This window comes from Palaemon carinicauda, chromosome 44, assembly GCF_036898095.1.
Source record: "Palaemon carinicauda isolate YSFRI2023 chromosome 44, ASM3689809v2, whole genome shotgun sequence".
NCBI lineage: Eukaryota > Metazoa > Arthropoda > Malacostraca > Decapoda > Palaemonidae > Palaemon > Palaemon carinicauda.
In genome coordinates, this window is record NC_090768.1 from 37,888,427 (window position 1) to 37,898,252 (window position 9,826).

Genomic DNA, 9,826 nt, shown 5'->3' on the forward strand with positions numbered 1-9,826 from the left:
TAGTTCCTTTGTCGCTGCAACTTCGCCATCCTTGTGAGCTAATTTGGGTTTGGGGGAGCTTATAGGTCTATCTGCTGAGTCATCAGCAGCTATTGCCTGGCCCTCCTTGGTCCTAGCTTGGTTGGAGAGGGAGCTTGGGAGCTGATCATATGTATATATGGTCAGTCTCTAGGGCATTGTCCCTTGCCTCTGCCATTCACGAGCTTCCTTTGAACCTTTAAACTGGGTTTGTTTGTTCATTAAATATAATGTAATTGTAGTATTGTATTCTGATTATTGTATAGACTATATATTACCTTAACGTTGTATATTTTTAACTCATTTCTGAACCTTTTGTTAAAGATAAAGACAGGTTTTTATTAGCAAGTAAATTTACTTTTTTATAAATTAAAAAAAAAAAAAAACTATAAATCACAACCAGCCTTTGGTGCTTTTATACAAGCTAAGAATTTTATCATTTTCATTAATGGCATTGCATTTAAGACCTTTTTTGTATATCATTAATTTATAGTATTACTAATCCATCTTGCAACTCCAAATGAATGCATTTCTGATCGTGTATTTGCTCAATCAATTCTAATTTAGCTGCTATTTACCGTTGAGTGATCTCAATTTTTATACTCGATCATTAACTCGCTGCCTGATCATTTTCTTTTGTTTATCTCCACCGAAAATGAGATTTTCGATATATAAATTACATTTAAAGATGGATCTTCAGTAAAGATGCTTGATATGACCAGAAATTATTGCCAAGTGTTTTAAAATGGTAAAATTGGAGGGTAGTTGCTGAAGTTTTTATAGAATATCTAAACGACTTTTGGCTTGGCAGTTTAATCCTTCTAAGGCCTAATATAATTTAAATATAGGTCTAGAATATCCTACTTGTAAATAAGACTAATAATCTAAAAAAGTGTTTAGTTTATATTTCGTGTTGAATACACATAATTCATGTAGAATTATAAGATTTACGCACATCTGTGCTATCATTCACTTAATGGAAATCTGTATTGTTCCTCATTACTTCTCTGATACTTTTTATATTAAATTTCTTAAATAATACCTGTGATATGACGTCATATTAACAGTAATTTTCACTTAAATTCATTAGATAGTCATTGATGATGGATGAAGTGGAGTAGATAATTTACGCATGTAATAATTAAGGTTGTTTAATGTTTTACTTCTCTAGAAATACACTGAAAATCAATACGACTTGAAATACCTGAAAATATTTTGACTAGGATTAATAGAATTTAATATAATTTTACAAATGTTATCTGAGTGGGGATACCTTATCGTGAAAAAGGTTTGTGTATTATTATTATAATTATTATTATTATTATTATTATTATTATTGTTGTTGTTGTTATTATTATTATTATTATTATTATTATTATTATTATTACTTGCCAAGCTACAACCCTAGTTGGAAAAGCAGGATGCTATAAGCCCAGGGGCCCCAACAGGGAAAACAGCCCAGTGAAGAAAGGAAACAAGGAAAAATAAAATATTTTAAGAACAGTAACAGCATCTAGATAAATATTTCCCATATAAACTATAAAAACTTTAACAAAACAAGAGGAAGAAAAATTAGATCGAAAATTGTGCCCCATTGTACCCTCAAGCAAGAGAATTCTAAACCAAGACAATGGAAGACCATGGTACAGAGTCTATGGCACTACCCAAGACTAGAGAACAATCGTTTGATTTTGGAGTGTTCTTCTCCTAGAAGAGCTCCTTACCAGAGCTAAAGTCTCTTCTACCCTTACCTCGCCAGGATCAGCAAAGCTCTACTAGTCGGGGCCAACCATATTAGGTTGGGTTGCTGTGAGCGACCAGATAAAAATCTCCCACCACCACCAATCCGCAGTGGCCAGTGTGGTTAAGAAAATGGCCAAAATCCAGATATGACTAACGACATCTCTGAGGCCTTTGTCCTGCTGTGAACTAAAAATAGTTGAATTTGTTGTGTGTATATATATGTATATATGTGTGTGTGTGTGTAAATATATATATATATATATATATATATATATATGTGTGTGTGTGTGTGTGTGTAAATTATATATATATATATATATATATATATATATATATATATATATATATATATATATATATATATATATATACACACACACAAAGAAAGACGATCAAATTTATGTTCATTCCTGCAAAAGGTGAACAATGCATAAACTTTAGCTCTCAACTTACTGGCCTAAAGAATCATTGCAAAGAACATTTAACGGTCTATCAATGTCGGCCAAAAGTCAAGTAACTACTGAGGCAATGGAGTAAAAATTTTGAAATATGTTCACATATAGATTAGATGAATAGCAATTCATTCTTGGTTTTAATCTGTAACTTTTTTTTTTTTCATTGTATTGGTCTTGATCACTGCATATTTTTTTTTCTTTTTGCATTCTATATTCCATATATGATATATTTCTAATTTTATTTTAAAGGAATATTTTCACTTATAGACAAATGGAATTATGCTTCTGTACATTTTACAACTCGCCGAGAAACTTAAGGTCACATTCACCATTTTATCGTGAGAGCGTCAGTGACCTTATATATTTGCAACGCCAGTTTATCTGTAATTAGTCACTGTACTACTTATTCTTCGAGTTGAGACGAGGAATGAGAAGTTATAAGTCCAATAAACTTTACTGGATGAATCAAAGCTTTAGTCAACATATCTGGATTATTCTTCTTCTCTTGGGATTGTAGCTGCTTTTATCTTCCCTAATAATTTAATAATATCATTTACATTTTCCAAAGACTTATCCTTTTATCTTCCATAATAATTTAATAATATCATTTAAATGTTTTAAAAACTTATCCTTTTTATCTTCCCTAATAATTCAACAATATCATTTAAATGTTTTAAAGACTTATCCTTTTACCTTCCCTAATAATGTAATAATATCATTTAAATGTTTTAACGACTTATCCTTTTATCTTCCCTAATAATGTAATAATATCATTTAAATGTTTTAAAGACTTTAACTTTTATCTTCCCTAATAATGTAATGATATCATTTAAATGTTTTAAAGACTCATCCTTTTCGGAGAAGTCTTAAATCTATTTCCGGCAAGTTTTGAAGTACTTGCTGATACTCTCTCTCTCTCTCTCTCTCTCTCTCTCTCTCTCTCTCTCTCTCTCTCTCTCTCTCTCTCTCTCTCTCTCTCTATCCAACCATGACTTTGTCGTATCTTGCTTTAATTGATGACATAAATACAACATATGATGCTTGGAGTCACTTGAAGACATATAGGTTGGTTTCCAGCTTCCACATTATAATAGGAAAGGAATATATTTTCCCCTTTTACATGTGAAATGTGATATTAAGATTTTCTTCATTAACTTCGTCTCTTGTTTCACATTTTACGGAATCATGAAACAGAAGCGTCAGTTTTCTTTGCTGATTCCTACTAATCTTCCCTTTTTTCTCATTATTTCTTTAAGGGAAAAAATCCCTTAGTTAGAATCATCATTATCTCCTTCTACGTCAATTGACGCATAGGGCATCGGTTAGATTTCGCCAGTCGTCTCTATCAAAAGCTTTTAATTCAATACTTCTCCATTCATCATCTACTTCACGCTTCATAGTCCTCAGCCATGTAGGTCTGGGTCTTCCAACTCTTCTAGTGCCTTGTGGAGCCCAGTTAAAAGTTTGGTGAACTAATCTCTCTTGGGGACTGCGTAGAGCATGCCCAAACCATCTCCATCTACCCGTCATTATGATCTCATCCTCATGTGGCATTCGAGTAATCTCCCTTATAGTTTCATTTCTAATCATGTCCTGCCATTTAACTCCCAATATCCTTCTGAGGGCTTTGTTCTCAAATCTACTAAATCTGTAATTGATCTAAAGGACGCTTTGATTGCAATGTTTAGGATCTCACGTTTCTAAAACTGTAAAAATGACATAGATATTTTGCAAATTATCAGAAAGAAGTTAACCATATTTTAGATTGACGAAAGGTGATAGTTAATTAGATTCCAATGTCGTAACCTTATTTATCAAAATGAATTGTACCGCACGTATTTTATACATGCATATACACCATAACGGTTTTGATTTTTTATCTTAAAACTCGCTCCTCCCTACACTGTTAATAGACCAATCTATGTTATCATGCTAGTACAATCCTTATCATGTTGGTATTTTTGTGACGTTCTTCTTAGGAAGTCGCTGTATATAAACTCTATGATTGTTTAAGAAAGTTTAGTTGCATTCAACTGGCCTCTCAGTTATCACCTAACTGGTGCCTTGCAGAAAATAAAATGTTGTCTATAATCAACATATCTGAGACAGCAATATTAATGGTATTAAGGTTTAGAAGGCGCTCAATGCCCTAGAGACTGACCATATATATATATATATATATATATATATATATATATATATATATATATATATATATATAATCAGCGCCCAAGTCCCTCTCCACACAAGCTAGGCCCAAGGAGGGCTAAGCATTGGCTGCTGATGACTCAGCAGATAGACGTTTAGGATCCCCCAAACCCCCCATCCTTAGGTCACAGGGTTGGTGGGGTTGCAGCTTCATAAGGAACTAACAAGTTTGCGCTGGACTCGAACCCCAGTCTGGCGATCACCAATAAGGGACGTTACCGCTCAAGTCACCGCAATCCAAAAATAGTAAAAACAATGTTATACCTAAACGCAGATTATTAATTCATTAATAATCTATAAGAAATAATACCGCCTGTGTTCAAACCCTAATGAGATAAGGGAATAAATACTTTTTGGTAATTCATGTGACTAATACTGAATGATTCAACTTGCTATTACTGACCTTTGGTGACGTAAGCGAAGAGGAATAGATAAGCCTTTGAATATATATATTTTATCCTATTTTGGAAAAAACTTAAATTCTTGAAATTCAAGGTAATCCTCTCTCTCTCTCTCTCTCTCTCTCTCTCTCTCTCTCTCTCTCTCTCTCTCTCTCTCTCTCTCTCTCGCTCTCTCTCTCTCTCTCTCTCTCTCTCTCTTAGGCATTTAGAAATAAGTGTATATATATATATATATATATATATATATATATATATATATATATATATATATATATGTGTGTGTGTGTGTGTGTATATATATATATATATATATATATATATATATTTATATATATATATGTATATTTATACACACATACACACACACATATATATATATATATATATATACATACATACACACACAGATATATATATATATATATATATATATATATATATATATATATATGTGTGTGTGTGTGTGTGTGTGTGTGTGTGTGTCCGTTGCGTTTGACATTGGCCTTAGATATCCATAATATATTTCAGAGCTTTCATTAGATAAATAATACATAATTTTGCAGATGGACAGGTTATGAAATTTGTATGAGAAATGTAAGTTTTATTATTATTATTATTATTATTATTATTATTATTATTACTACTACTACCAGATAAGCTTCAACCTTAGTTGGAAAAGCAGGATGCTATAAGCCCAAGGGCTCCAACAGTATTTGATTTTTATATATCTAATATGTTCCTAATAAGAATATGAATATCAGCAGCTGTTAAACGATGCCTTTAAAGTCCTTAGAAATTTTTGGAATTTTTATTTAAAGTTTATTCCAAAATTAATAATATAATTTTTTCTCTTTCAGCCACTCATCAATGAAATCCAATTCTCGGGTGAAATGGTAAGTAAAAAAAGGACATTTCGTTTTACTATATTTATTTGCTATTTATTTTTTTATTTGCTATATTAGAAATATTTCTTTTCTATTTCCCGAATATTTATTTTGTTTAACTCATTTATTATTCCGGCGTCAATGACCTTAGATGTCAGGATGCCAGAAAACATTCAATCAATCAATCAATCAATCATTTATTATTCATTACTTACAGAATTAGATTTTTAGTTTCATCCTGATGTTTACTGTTGCTAAGGATTTGTTTATCGTGTGATATATGGGTGAGCCTTTAATGGTGCTCATATTCACTTTAAAGTTTAAAGATAATTAAAAAGAAATAGCCCATATCAGACTCATCTCCAAACGATAACGGAGGCATATGAGCTGAGAGACCTAATTTCTTGAAATAAGTATTCGTGTATCGTCCGAGAAATGAATGAGAGAATTTTTTTTTCTTTATGAAATACACATTTACAATGTTACAATTTATAACGTATATACATTATCGTATATTTACATGGATATTTTTATTTTTATTTTACATATACTAATTTGGGTGGTGAAGCTTGGAAAGCACTACCAGGTCAGTGGCTTCTCAGTCTGTCATCGTCGATTATTCTCTACAATATGTTTAAACATTGATTTAACTTCTATCGCCTATCTGTATGATTAAGGGTATCAGACAGGAAGGTCTGCCTATTCTTATAATTGTGCGAAGAGTAACGATGGTAATAGCAAATAGGGTTGGGTACTATTTTGTATCAGAACTTCACAGGAAAGACGAGCAGTACTCGAATTTATACTCATTTTTTTTATTGAGGCGCATCTGCACTGACTCGCAGCGGTGCCCTTTTAGCTCGGAAACGTTTCCTGCTCTCTGATTGGCTAGAGTTATCTTGTCCAACCAATCAACGATCAGGAAACTTTTCCGAGCTAAAAGGGCACCCCTGCGAGTCGGTGCAAACCTGACTCGCTAAAAAGAATTGACTATAGTGCAGGTTTTGTTGACAAAAATAGAAACAGTAAAAATATGATGCTAGATTTACTTTTTTATTTTCCTCGGCTAAAGCAAGAACTAGAAAAGCACTAGGAGAAGAGCAGACCTCCGCCACGGCAGCTTATTTCTCGAAATCAGCTTGCCTTTCCCAGAATTAATTTAGACCGTAGGTGTCTTAGAAGTTTGTGTGAGAACCATGCGCGAAATTGGGGGTTAAGGTTAGGGTTAATTCTGGTCGACCTTGACCTTGACCTTTGACCTAGGACTTCGAAAAATTTAACCACTTCCACGTCTCAATATAACAATTAATCCCTGGAAGTTTCACTATTGTGTGAGTAAAGTTGTGGCCAAGAAGTTGTTCACACATAAACAAACAGACTAATGGTCAAACATGGGAGAAAACATAACCTCCTCCCAACTTCGTTGGCGGAGGTAATAAAGGCATTTAGTTGGGGTGAAGGTGAGAGCGCCAAAGTAAAACTAATTGATTAAAAACTTTTCTAAACAGAATCTGATGATGCAATGTACAGTTGGTTTCATAAATTCTGGTGCACATCACGCGAAGCTAAGGAGACATCTGACGGCTGTAAATTGTAGAAAGTAATGCTGTATTTAGCCAAAGAAAACTGTACACCTGTAAAACAAATTTGTTGGGCCTTCAAACACGCGAGCAAAATTATTTTTTTTTATTAATTTTAAGACGTGCTGTTTGGCAAATAATGATATATTTCTATGTAGCACTTCGTAAAACTAATAAAAGATACTTTTGGTCACCTGTTTACGAAACAGTGACATACGACTCCTTAGCTTCTGGTAGAGTATACCTGAATTAATGAAGCCAACTGTACCACGAAGACTGAAAGGATCAGATAATTAGATATAATTAAAGCAATTCCCGAAAGTGAGTTATGATCTCAATAATACGATCTCTTCTATATTACCAAAATGTCAATAAGGAAAGGATTAAATTCTTCTTTGCTTTCATTTCATGAGACTGAAACGGTTGTCATTGTGGTGATAGAGAGAGAGAAGTTGCCTGACACCTCAATTTGGAAAATGCTTTCAAAGTCATGTCCACTAATAAAACTAATTAAAAAGAAGCTGGCATTTACTTGGTAAACAAAGTGTCAAGCGAGGCATAATCAACTGGCAAGAAAATTATAGAAAATGGTAGAGTGATAGTAAGCAGAGCTATAAAAAAAGAGATATTGAGGAGAACAACAGCTTCTAAGCAATATGAAACAAAGGTTGAAATAGGTGTAAAAGAAAAATTAATAAACTCAAACTGTAAGTCTGTTTGCTGGAGGCTGGTGTAATAATGTTGATATTGCAGTGTAACGAGCAACAAAAAGAGATTATCCAAAGACTTCCATAGAGAGGGTCCCTATTCAAGTAAAGAAACTTGAATTGTAAGTTACCCTTAAACTTATACACTTTAAGTGTAGACTTAACACCTCTTTTGCTTAAACCGACTGAGTTACTATCCCTTTTTGGATATGTTTGACAGTAAACAGAGCATTGAGATATTCAACATATCTCATTCCTGTTTTCTTAAAGCTGAACTAACCAGTTGAGCTCTTTGGTCATTCGAAATTCAGAAGCTTTTCTATGTCTTTGATGCTTATAGATGGGAAGACCAAAATGTCAATTTCCCTGGTTTTACTTCCGACCAATCAGCTATCAGGAAACTTTTCCAAGCTAAAATGGCACCCCTCCGAGTCCGTGCGAATGTGCCTCACTAAATAAAATTGACTATAGAAGATATTGGTCCATCTTTCGAGCAACTTTTAAAATGATCTCCTTTACCATAACATTAAATCTGTTGAAGATTAATACTAATGCTTTTTATTGAGCAGGTTGACATAAGTCTCGTTTCATAGTTTATTTGTATTCTATTTTTTTAACTGTTATATTTTCTAGTTCTCTTTTGTGGTTTATTGTCTGATTCTTTCGTTGCATTAAGAAAGCCATGCCTGTCTCTTTTTATTTATGAAAGATATGCCTATCGTCTTGGGTCAAGAAAGCCATGCCTTTCTTTTTTTATTTATGAAAGTCATGCCTGTCTTTTTGAAGTTATGCCTGTCCTTTGGTTCAAGAAAGCTATGCCTTTCTTTTTTGTTTATGAAAGTCATGCCGGTCTTTTTGATTCATGATAGCCATGCCTGTCATTTTGGTTCAAGAAAGCTATGCCCTTCTTTTTTGTTTATGGAAGTCATGCCTATCATTTTGATTTATGAAAGCTGGACCTGTCATTTTGGTTCAAGAAAGCTATGGCTTTTTTTATGAAAGTTATACCTGTCCTTTTTAGTTAAGATAGCCATTCACGTCTTTTTGGTTTAATCCATGACTGGTTTAAGTTATCCATGTCTTTCTATGCATTAAGTTATGCATGCCTGTCTTTGATTTAAGTAATCCATGTCTGTCTTTGGTTTAAGTTATCCATCCCTCTCTTTAGCTTAGCTTATGCATGCCTCTCTTTGATTTAAGTAATCCATGCCTGTCTTTGGTTTAAGTTATCCATGCCTGTCTATGGTTTAAATAATCCATGCCTGTCTTTGGTTTAAGTTATCCATACCTGTCTATGGCTTAAGTTATGCATGCCTCTCTTTGATTTAAGTAATCCATGCCTGTCTTTGGTTTAAGTTATCCATGCCTGTCTATGGCTTAAATAATCCATGCCTGTCTTTGGTTTAAGTTATCCATACCTGTCTATGGCTTAAGTTATGCATGCCTCTCTTTGATTTAAGTAATCCATGCCTGTCTTTGGTTTAAGTTATCCATGCCTGTCTATGGCTTAAATAATCCATGCCTGTCTTTGGTTTAAGTTATCCATACCTGTCTATGGCTTAAGTTATGCATGCCTCTCTTTGATTTAAGTAATCCATGCCTGTCTATGGCTTAAGTTATGCATGCCTCTCTTTGATTTAAGTAATCCTTGCCTGTCTTTGGTTTAAGTTATCCATGCCTGTCTATAGCTCAAGTTATGCAAGCCTCTCTTTGATTTAAGTAATCCATGGCTGTCTTTGGTTTAAGTTATCCATCCTTATTTTTAGCTTGAGTTATACATGCCTCTCTTTGATATTAAGTAATCCAGTAATCCATGCCTCTCTTTGATTT

General features: G+C 33.3%; 1 long non-coding RNA gene across 1 annotated transcript in view; it reads left to right on the top strand.

The window, feature by feature from the left end:
• The window catches only part of LOC137634250 (uncharacterized), a 689,990-nt gene extending 684,270 nt beyond the window's left edge, over positions 1-5,720 (top strand). Inside the window, exon 5 of the long non-coding RNA XR_011042493.1 lies at positions 5,683-5,720. This is a non-coding gene — a long non-coding RNA (uncharacterized lncRNA). The remainder of the gene's footprint in view (positions 1-5,682) is intronic.
• Positions 5,721-9,826: the final 4,106 nt, after the last annotated feature.